Raw genomic sequence first — 12,760 nt, 5'->3', positions numbered from 1 at the left:
AGCGACTTCCAGAGAGACAGTTAAGATATGCAACATCATCTATACCAGACTCATCGTAGATCATGTCTGTTTAGGAAACAGATATTTCTCAATACACCTTCGACTTTCACTGAGACATTCCCTTGCTCATGCAAAGTTTTCAAGAGGTCAGTGAACTCAGGAGCTTTTGTTGAAAATTGCAACCACAGGGGCGGTTGCTGTATTTGATGATCTGCCTCTGAAAAAATATTTGTTTCGCAGTTCCTTGTAGACAGTGGGTGTGCTACCATCTGGGAATACATCGCTTCCTAAAAATTTAGTCGTTAACGAACTATGGTATTTCCTAATGAAATCAATTTAAAGATGAGAAGACGGTGCTGTATCTCAAAGCATTTTCGTATTGATTTTATTTCAATACTGTAATGTAGTTTTTTAAGTTATTCTTACAAATGTGTAACGGTAACGTAAGAATGTTTTTTTTCTGATATTTTATTCATCTATTTCATAGATTCATTCCCTTTCTCATCCATTTGTTACTTTTTATTATAATTCTTTTTTTTTATGAATGAGTTCAAGTGTCCTTCAATTTTCGAGAAAAGTATCTTTAAGTTTTAGAAAGAGAAAATAATGATAATATCCAGTTTATTATTTTCCATTTAACTAGGGAAATAAGATTGTGATGTAATTAAAATAGCATTTTGTTCAGTAGCATTTACTCATCTGTTTCTTTTTCAGTTTTTGTCTTTCGTTTTATCTTGAGCGATATAATTAATAGCAATATAGAAATTCCAACATTCAATTTTGTTAACTTCACTGGTTTGCCTAGTAGTGAAGTTTTTGTTGTAAATTGCCCAGGCAATTAAATTTTGTGTTTAGATTTTGTATTTTCCTCCGGTCAATAAAAATGTAAAAAACAGATTTTCTTCGTTTACTGAAGTTTCTCTCTCTCCTCCATATACACGCGCGCGCGCACACACACATACACGCACATACACACACACACATACACACGTGTATATAATATATATATATATATATTATATATATATATATCTATATATATATATATATATAGATATATTATATATATATATATATATATATATATATATATCTATATATATATATATAGATATATATATATATATATCTAGATATATCTATATATGCTATATCTATATATATATATATATAGATATATATATAGGTACTATATATATATATATATAATATATATATATATATGATATATATATATATATATATATATATATATATATTCTATATATATATATCTATATCATATCTATTATATCTGTATATTATATATATATATAGATTATATATATATATATATATATATAAAAAATTTAATAAATAATTAATCTAATATTCTATATCTATCTATATATATAGTACTAAATTAGTATATATATATAGTATATTATATCTATATCTATTATATATATATATATATATATATATATATATATATATATATATATATATATATATGCATACATTCTTACATAAATCTGTGTTTGTGTGTGATGTGTCAGTATAACAACTTTTCTCGTTTCGCCATCTCAGTAGAATATTCATCCCCATCATCTCCTTCCAGATACATGATAAAAAATATCAAGACTGTTTTCATGAGATCTCCATTTTTTTTCACATATCTTTTCTAGTCTTGGCCCATCTCCCGACTGATAACACGCGAATCCCATTAAACCTTTTCGCCCTCAGGATGTTTTGTTCGAATTCTTCTTCTTTAGTGTCCGACGGAATCTAACTTCCCTCTGAATTCTGTTCATGGTGTTTCTTGATAGATTCTTCTCGCATCTCTCTCTCTCTCTCTCTCTCTCTCTCTCTCTCTCTCTCTCTCTCTCTCTCTCACATCCTGAGAGTCAGTTTAATTCTCATTTTCCATAAATCTTCCGTTATGTTACTTTACCTCTGTGTTGTATTTCAACAACCGTAATTTCTCAATGCGATCTTTATTTTATAAAACGTCACTAAGAAAATATTAGCAACAGTAATATAATTTTATTGAGGCAATATCTCATTTGTTCATTCGTACTTCAAATCAGAATTCATAATTTATATTTCCAGTTGCTGGTAAGTATTCGTTCAGCCGTTCCTGACATAAACTATAAATTCTATTTGTTGATTAACACTTACTTGGGGAGTCAGCCTATAAACTACTTTGCTGCTGCTATTGTTGTTGTTGTTGTTCTTGCTGGGGTTATGAAAGCCTAAAAAGGTCCGAAAAAGGTGTTTCGTGTTGAGTTAGAGGTGCACTAATTTTAAGATAGGATATTTATGATTTATTTATTAGAATGAAAATGCAAGAAATAAATAATGTGCATGTTAAACAAATAGCGTGTTTATTTCAATTTTCATTGGTGAAACAACGCTCGATTTGACCATAGATTTTAGTACGCGCCCCGAGATCGGCTCACGCCTTGTTATTTGAAATACTTCTTTACTTACAAATGCTGACGTGGTTTAATTCATATAAAGTAGGATTCTTTCATACTCTCTGTTTTTCGCTGTCTTTTTCGTAGACGGGCCAGTGTATATTACAGCAAGATCTAGTATATGAAAAAGGAATTTGGACCATGTGTTTACGATGTATGAAAGAAAGAAAAGACAATGGGCGGGAGAAGTTTTATATCGTATACACAGATCAATTACTCCAAAATAACACAGACAGTAATGATAATAAATCAACAAAGAATTGTACGACTATATAAACGAAGTAAAAGAAGACGAAAGGTGGAATTGGAGGAGAGGAAATAGAAATGCACCTGGATATTTTCATTCTCTTACGGAATCACACCGCTCGATCTCTACTTAGAATTTCGAATTTTAAACCCGTGTTAAAGAATTACTGTCCTCTCGTCCTCCATGAACGCGCATACTAGAAAAGTTGTTGAAGTGTGGGACGATCTTAAATGTATTGTTTTGTCTCGAGAAAGATCTTACAATACGCGAATGTATGTCCTGATGCTCTCTCTCTCTCTCTCTCTCTCTCTCTCTCTCTCTCTCTCTCTCTCTCTTTCATACATTCATACCAGCAATTTGGTTTCTTGGGCTTCATATTCCTATTCTACTTAAACAGACTCCCTTCCCTAATATAATCAAGTAAAGGTAATAGTTGATACTAAAACCATCCGCAGACAATATTGACTGGTTGGCGGTTGAAGTGAGCTTCATTTACGTATCAGAGGAGATGAAAGATATGAGAGTGGGTCTTACTCTGAATGCTAATTGGTTACAGCTGCCCCTTTACACTGAAAATCAGTAACTTCCTCTTCATGCTTAGAAGTCATTCTTATTAAACTGGAGACACGTCGATATCTGAATTGTTATTATTGTTGGGCTTTCTCTTTATCTTTGAAACTACAAATGATCTCGTCTAGAATAATAAAAATATCAGTAACAAACACTTGCAATATCTTTCAGTATTGCGAAACTCGACAGATGTTGCAGATCTAGATTGGTGCTTAATCGTGGATGAACCACTTGTGCAGTAAAGATTCCACTACATTGACTACCTAAATCTACGTACAAAGATAATCCAATGGCTCGTCGAGTTTCAGTGCACACGATGAGCCTTCCACCTTATTCTTACATGCATTCTTTCGCCTCCAAGACATTAAAGCCCTTCCTTTCTAATACTTCTTTCCTGGCCCTTTCCCAACTCTCTCCAGGTCTTCCTTTCCTCCTTCCCCCTAAAACTTCTGAATGACCACTCGTCACAAAACCGTTTTCCACAATTCCTTCCATATGACCGAGGCAACTCAGAATACTCTAATTCGTTGTTTGAGATTAAGCTGGCCTTATAACAGCACGGGCTCTCGCTCATAGCGCAGCCCGTAGGGAATACTCTAATTCATACACTCACTTAAGCTTTTACCCCTTTTTACTAACCTTCATGCTTCACACTATATCACTTCTTACACCGCACTTGCTACACGGCGCATTCTATATTAACAGTTTAGCTTTACAGATTCAGTCATTTTGTTGTTTATTTGCATTTATTCATTTCTACATTTGCTTCTTAGACAGTTCCAGACTTCCTACCTTTCCGTCTACCTTCGTTTTTGGAAATGTGGTTTGTACAAGCGGCCCCTCTCCAGGGATATGGGCTGATTGACTGGGGATTACCATATGATAAAGCTCACGGCAGGAGAGATAGAGAGGTAATACGGATAGTGTTGGTGATGTATGGTATAGAGAAGATTGCCTGATGTATTGCAAAAATGGGGATGGAAAACTGTGAATTATGTCGAGATAGCTATTTGAGATTTTTATGATGGAGTGATACCGGATGAGAGACAGATTGTCAATGGAGTATGGACTTTTGATGTTTGAGAATGATACATTATGTTAATTGCGAATAGTGAAACTATGCCTCCTTTATTTTGCTTTCATCGTCATTTCCCGGTGACGTTATCATTTATGGCGGTCCAACTCACATCTAAAAAGGCCACATCAAGGAAAAAATAAGGAAATTGTCGATTTTTGCTTCGAAAAATGATTTACCTTAATTTTCTTCTAATGATCTTTCAAAGAGACTTCAGAGTTGTGTGAAGTATTAATTAACGTTCCTGGGAGCCAGATTCACCCAATCTTTTGACTCACTTTCTCTCCATTTCTCCTGTCGATTCTCCACCACAGAAAAGGACGCCATGGCAGCTTTTCCTAGAGCTTGCCTTCCGGAGTGTCGCCTTTCACCTTCCTAAGATTGCTGTCAAATGGTTTACCATTTTCATGAACGAGTTCACCACGAATTCCAGTTGAATTACTCGACCATATGAAGGCTGAGACGGTCAGCGTCCTGTGTATTTATTGAGCGAGGGACTCAACAAAATTAGTCTGGACGACAAAGCTGAAGTGACAATAGGGAAAACTGATGGTGAGGAAAATATGATTTTATTATCATTATCTTTTATTTTGTAATGATTTTTTTTCTTTTTTTTTTGATAATGAAGATACTGCAAAACCTAACAGCCGTCAGGAACTAGCTCTTCAGTATGAAAGAGTTTTTGTAGTATTGGCTCTGGGGTAACTGAAGGCCTTTTTTCTATGATGGGTATGATATTCATGATGTGGTCGAGTTGAACGTGCTCATAAATATATGCGTTCAGGAATTCGCTTCCCTCTCTTGCTTTCACTAAATTTCATAACTCGCCTCCTGTTACGAGGTCCCTCCGTTATTTCTTTTCTTTTCCTATCCCTTCGGCATTCTTCTACGACAAGTAATTGTACTATTATATTATATATAAAGAATTCTAGCTAGCGTTCAACTATCAATCATTGATTGTTCCAATATTTTTTTTTTTTTTACCAATGATAGAAGTTTCATCCATTAAGAAGGTCATGACTGATGGAGCTTTAATTCCCTATTACACTGAAACCTGTTAAAATTGTCAACATTTGAAGTGAGATAGCCAGGCGTAAGCATTTCACAAGGTAAAAATTGACTGAGAGAGAGAGAGAGAGAGAGAGAGAGAGAGAGAGAGAGAGAGAGAGAGAGAGAGAGAGAATGCCAAGCACACTATATCTATGGCAGTTTGGAACTTAATTATCAAGCCATTTCTGGCTTAAATGGATTTCAGGTCGAAAAATCCAGTCCTTCGTAAATCCGATTGAATTTCCTTTGAGATCGCCTGGAAGTTTCCTCGTGAAATTTAATGCAGAACTCTTACCTTTTCTTTTTCTCCTTCACTAGACGAACTTGAGCAATTAGTGTTGATAAGTTATTCATAAAGTTGAATGTGCATTTTTGTGCGTGACAGCGATGCCAGGAATTACTATTTGAAGATGAGAGATTAAAAGAAAAAAAATTATTTGGCAGCTATTAATTTTTTTAAAGTTTTTACTGAAAGCTATGCATTATGAAGTACGAAATAACTGAAGAAATATTCTTCCCCAATTAAATCCGCAAAGAGGTCCTTATTATAAGAGAGAGGTTTTCAGTTTTGGTTTTTTGTAAAAGAAAACCATTGAGATGGCTATTTACTCTCCGCCCTCAGATCTAAACAAATACTGAGGGTAGAGGGCTGCAAGCTGTTATGTTCGCCATCCACTCTCCAATCATCAAACATACCAAATTGCAGCCCTCTAGCCTCAGGAGTTTTTATATATTTTATTTAAGGTTAAAATTAGCCATGATTAGCGCGTCTGGTACCGTTTAGGTGCCAACAACACAGGCCACCAACGGGCCGCGGCTGAGAATTTCATGCAGCATTATACGCTATAAAGAAAACTCGACTGCGTCGAAGACACTTCTTGGAATTTTTTACTTGTTGTCTGATCGCACCAGAGGGTCTTCAGCAACGCCAGAGACAAAAATGTTTTTACGCTTATCATAAATAATAAATGGCGCATTCGGTGTAAGTCCACACATATTACATTGTTTCCCTTATTTTTTATTCCTTATTTGGGGTGTAGTGCCGCCTGTGCACCTCGTGCTGTGTCCTGTAGGCATTAGTTAAGGTTCTTGCCTAGCTGCAACCCCTTTCCTTCTTTTAAGATATCTTTTTTTTATATATTCCCTTTCTTCCATCTTACTTTCCACCTTCTCCTAATAATTGATTCATAGTGCAACTTCGAGGCTTTACTCCTGTTACGCCTTTCAAACCATTTACTCTCAGTTTCCGATTCAGCGCTGAATGATCTCATAGTTCCCAGTGTTTGGCCTTTGGCCGGAACTCTATTGTCAATTCAATTAATTTTCCCATCCATAGTCTGAACTGTGCTGTTTGTTTCTTTGTAATCTGAAATGTTATTCGATATTTCGTTTCTAATTTATGAGTGGTATGATACTGAAAATATATATGGCTTATGCCTCAGAGATGCTTTTCGTAAATTAGTTTTATTATCTTACCGAAATTCGTGTGATTCCCACACAAGCGTTGCTCGAAGAAACAATTCAATTTGCATTTTCCATTCCACTGTTCAGCTTTCAGTTTTTCATAGTTTTCACAAACTCGGTTTTCAACAGTAATTTAATCAAAGGAAGTCTGCATGAATTTGGAATTTCTCTTTGTAAAAACTATCAATTAAATAAATATTTTTCTCGATTTCCATTTTATTTATCTGGTTTCTGAAATAGCATTAATTTCGTCATCGATGCTCCTAATTTCTATAGTTAGGATTAAATTCTTTGTAAAGAATTCTCTCTCTCTCTCTCTCTCTCTCTCTCTCTCTCTCTCTCTCTCTCTCTCTCTCTCTCTCTCTTGATTTACGCGCAATTTTTACCAATCCTAGATATTGCTCAAATTTTTTCAACTTAACTTTTTTCAGTTTATTACAGTTTGTTTATCATGTGCTTTTCAAATAAATGATTCCCAGATTTTCTCGTGTCCAGTCTTATAAAACATCATAAAAATGACCAAAAAATTCGCTTTCTTCCAAAATATTGTGTACAAAAAATTACACAATTCTTGGAGAACAAATCCACAGTTTGAATACGTACGCATACTTAAAGATAAATCTGTATAGAAAGCTTTCGAGACACTATGCGAAGTTTCCTTAAAGATTTCCTTACAGCTGTCTCTTTAAAAATATTTACATATATACATAACTGTGGATTTGTTACTCCATTTCAAGGCTCGTGTTACTACGAGTATATTTCCACATGATTCTTGTTTACTACCCATTCCCGATCAGGTGCCACATATCATTTCTTTCTAAGATTTTCGTTAAACGTATTTACTTTTCATTTTGCTCTTCCGTCCTGTCAGTACTGTTCCGTGAGCCATAGATTTCTTGAATCAGTGTCAGAGAGAAGGGAAACGCGTGCATGCATACAAAAGTGGTTAAGTAAAATTAGTCTAGGGACAGGGTAAATATGAATAATGTATATAAGGTTTAAAGCTTTAATGGCGTATTGGAGGAAGTACTTTTCGTTAAAGTAAATATTGCACTGGAGATCGGCAAATGCAAATGACGAGGGTAAATCGTGAAAGGATTATTGAGTGAAAGATAAAGATGGAGTTGGTGGTGATGCAGCGATACCAACCACTGGGTGAAGAATGGATTGGGTTGGATTCGTGGATATTGGTAAAGCCTATACAAGGTTTAATAGACTTGAGGAGCTCGGGATGTAATTATGTATGATATAGATGGTCATTTATATATAGTAACTAAATTTCGAGATACAAGATATGGTCAAGTCAGAATTAGTAGATAAGAGTATTGCTGGTCCAATGTAAAAGTGAGCTAAGACGTGTCGTTTGGTATACTCCTGTAGGGAGCCATTAATGAAACTGTGGGAAACATAAGGTATTTTTGTAAGAAAGCCTCTCTCTCTCTCTCTCTCTCTCTCTCTCTCTCTCTCTCTCTCATCTGTATGTTAGAATACACGCTTCTCTTCCATCAAAAGTAAAAAAGAAAACAAATTCATTCAAGATTTATCCACTGCACAACAACTCTACCAAACACCTTCTGTACTTCAAGAGGTATTTCTTGGTTTAGTAGAGCTAAGTAAAGTTATTTCCCTCGACTCAAAATAGTCTCAAACTTGATGCTTTGTTGTAAACTTTGAATTACAAGGAATCACTTCAGGAATGCTCTTCTTCGTTTAAACCCTCACAAGGTCTTCTCATGGGAACATGTTATTAGTTTTTCTCATGTGAACATGTTATTAGTTTGTCCTTACATGCTCTTAACAACACCAAGAAATGTTATGCCTCGGATTTTCACTATCACTTCTGTCATGTTTGCTATTGTAGAACCATATATCACACAACCTGATGAGTCACTCAGTTATGCTATTACCAACATAAACCGGCTTCTCTTATGCAGTTCCATAAGTTTCCCCCTTCTAGTCTTCAGCCTCTTCACTATGTATTTACACGCCTAACAGTCAGTTCCACAGTATTTATGGCACATATAGTGTTACAGTTAATGGTCAGCCTCAAAATGAATTAACACGTTTTATCAAATGGGCTTCTTTCAGAAATTGAAGATGTCTTTATATTCTTGCCATCACACAGTCGTTTTGGGCAGAAATATTTAGAACGTAGGCTAGAAGGCATTTTGTGGGTGGGACATCTGGTAGCAGAGAAAAGATCAATCCTTATTCAACTCTAGATATACATAACTTTGCGAGATTTTTCTTCCATGTAAAATCATTCTACAGCTATAACCAAATATCCTACCTCCCAAAAAAGGGTTATATAGATTTGTCAACAACTTATTGGGGCATCATGTGTACAGCCATGTAAGCAATTAGGTACGTACCCCCTGCCCCAACAAAATGAAGAGAGAGAGAGAGAGAGAGAGAGAGAGAGACTCAAATACTCGAGCGAATTCATAACAGAGGTAAGAAATGATACAAGTTTTCCTTCCTTCGGGATGTGCGCAGTCATTTCAAGATCTACCAGAAATTATGGTCCGGCACGTCAAGACCCTCTCAAGCCGCTCTTCCTTCCCTCTGCCCCCTTCCCCACCCCGTCAACCACCCTGTCACAGCCGGTCAAAGGCGACTTACAAGCAGAAGGTTATATATATAATAATGCATCGCAAACTCTCGGTTCTGTTCCCTGTCTCAAAGGACCGAACTCTCGAATATCATAACAAATGGACTTCGAAATATCCTTCCTGAAACTCCAGCTTCTTTTGATATGGACGCTTGGCTCTCTCTCTCTCTCTCTCTCTCTCTCTCTCTCTCTATTGGATCTTTAAATGGGTAATGAAACTGATAACTACAGTAGTTGATTGTATGCTATTTAGTTGCGTGCCGATGTGTTTCACGTCCAGAAGGCGAACGTGACTAAAAGTACTTACATTAGATGAAAAGGTATTCATTCATGAAAACATGTTGTGTTAATTTTATATACAACATTTTCCTTATTTTTCAAGCGTATTTGAAGTATCGTGTTTCTTTCGTTTCTACTCTTTTATGTATTCCTCGTCCCCAAAAAAATCTAAATATTCTAAATATTTCTAGTGTTAGTTTCTAGAAACCCCAATTTGTTTCTGTTTGTAATCATTCTTTGTTTAAAGTGAGACGTAGATAAACTGATTATGGTTTATTTTCCCTTTCTTTCTGGCCCTAGAGTTAACGAATAGAGCAACAAGTTTTGTTCTCTGGATTCCTATATAAATAAGAACTTTGGTTTTCCATGACTCAGCAATGTCAAGTGTTACATATCTATTAAGCATAAACGTAATCTTGGTGAAAGTACCTGCGTCTAAAAGCAAGTGTATTTCTCAGCAGTAAAAATATTATAGGAGATATCTTCAAAGGGCTAAAAATGCATATTCATATTTATTTACCTTCGGTTCCGTTGAAATATAAAAAGAAAACTGATTTTACTCAGTTAATTACAATGGATACATGAGGCATTTAAGAAGCAGTCTCTCTCTCTCTCTCTCTCTCTCTCTCTCTCTCTCTCTCTCTCTCTCTCTCTCTCTATACATTAAGCATGTTAGCAGTTAAATTGCTGATTTCCAAGAGTGTCGATAACTATTATCACCCGCAGTACGAAGATGTCATTCTTTCCGATTTCTTAGTTCCCTTAAAATCTTGAAAGAAGCGGGGAATTAAACACAGTCGTATGGTGCCGCCTCTAATGGTTCGATAACCTTCACCGTTTCTAAATGAATGGTAGGTCAATTTGATTATGCACACGGATTGAAGAACTCATTCTTTGAGCCGTAAAGGTAAATGGCGAGACTAAATATTCTAGGCTGAAAGTTTCCGTGGATGAAACTTTTCAGTTTCGGTGATTCGATTTGCTAGTATACAGGTATTGAGATCATTTCTACAATTTGGTTGATCTTTCATCTTATATTGAGATATTTTCTACACCTCGTTTGATGTTTCATCTGTTATTGAGATATTTTTTGCAATTAGGTAGATTTTTTTTTTCTGGTATTGAGATATTTGCTAAACTTCTATCGATATCCACATATATCTATATCCTTTGGAAAATTATACATATTTTACCTAATATCAGAAGTAAATATTGTTACCGGTGCTTTCATTTTGAGTAAATATAATTGTTGCACTTTTTTTGCCGACATTATGAAATATGTTTTTATTCTTTTCTGTAGAGAATGGAAGTATTCGTAATTAATATAGTGGACAATAATACTTGTTTGTATATGGTATTGAACTGAATCAATCTGTTAGCTGTTGTGTTTTTTGTTGTATTAATTCAGATGATTTCGTGGACAGTTAAAAACGCTTGCTTATGACACACATCCATACTCTTTATAACGTATTTGGTATATTTTCATCAGACGTGACTGCACAAAACCAACCATTGTCATTTACTATATATTCTGGTTCTTGTGCAAACATGCCGCTGCATAATGTGTAAATTCCTTTATGAAAAGCCGTGCAGAAGCGATCGCTCATGTAATCGGTTTACTTATGACGGATTTTGCTCCAAAAAACTCGCAAATCCCGCTTTGTCCTGCAGATTGTTTGATTGATTCGATTACGACGACTGTATCTGTATAGCATTCATGTTTTTTTTCAAATGTTATCAAACAACTATAGTTTAGAACCTGGACGATAAGAATAACATTATTACATAGAATATATATGTGTCCTGCCTCAATGAACGTTATTTTTACGTTAATCTTTAAAATTCTGTTCTTGATTTCTCTCTGGAGGAACAGAGCTCTCTAATATTCACTTACTATTTACAGTTGCATATTCTTATGGTAGTAACGCATTTCTCCGTTTTCTTTTACTTATTTCACACATATTGTCAACAGCAAAGAAATATCGATAATCTTCAGCTATTTTACAAAACTTCCGTCGTCACTACCCTGGCTGGGCGGTACCTCTAATGTGCCTCCTCCAGCGGGCTTATCTAGGGTAGTGGTTAAAATAATTTACACTCCCTAAATTAGGCCTGTGATTTTGAATGATCCATTACCCATTACCCTCAGCCTAATTTTTCTCCACTGCAACTTAATGATGTTCTTAAGGGCTGATGACAAACCTCAGTGTCCATCTATTTAGCTATTGGATATGTGTCTTTCAAGAGTTGTGCTTTATTTACTACTTGCAGCTCCTCTTAAGGTTCTGGATCTGCAAACCCTCTGAGGTCCTCTTGTGTGGTTTGCAGTCGTCGGTTTTCGCGAAATATCGCCTAATGACGACCTCCTGAAAAGGCTATCAATCCAGCATTGTTGGCCGGGTAGAGACATATAAAGTGGTAATTCATATTAGTCTTTTAAGAAAGGTATACGTCGTGGAGTTCGGGTTGTTCCACATCAGGAGGATCTCTGTTGTTCTGTAAGAAAAACAAGTAATAGGGTTTATACTTTCGCTGGGCTTCAAGTTGGCAGACCGTTTTAGTCTTGATAAGGGTTGGTGAATTAGTGTGATATCTCCATCTCTCTCAGCGGTGGTTTAATCATTGCGAAGCGTTAGTGTTGAAAATATCAGCCTTCTCATAAATATCGGAAGCGTTTTGTTTTTTCAATATGTATGAGGTGATCGATATTGCTTCAGGGATTATTATTATTATTATTATTATTATTATTATTATTATTATTATTATTATTTACCTTTTTTCACACGCTCTTTCAGAACATATATGCATAGAATCTTTACAGTGAATAAACTTATTTCCGACTCTTGTTTTAACTCTGCACCAGGGCACTAAGGACCCTTACACAAAATTATGTAAACATGTCTCTCTCTCTCTCTCTCTCTCTCTCTCTCTCTCTCTCTCTCAAAGGATATTTACCTGAAGTGATTACACTCAAAATCCAATCATGGTGCTGTTTCAACTGACTA

This window comes from Macrobrachium nipponense, chromosome 17 (assembly GCF_015104395.2).
Source record: "Macrobrachium nipponense isolate FS-2020 chromosome 17, ASM1510439v2, whole genome shotgun sequence".
Lineage (NCBI taxonomy): Eukaryota > Metazoa > Arthropoda > Malacostraca > Decapoda > Palaemonidae > Macrobrachium > Macrobrachium nipponense.
Note: the sequence above shows the minus strand (reverse complement) of the source record.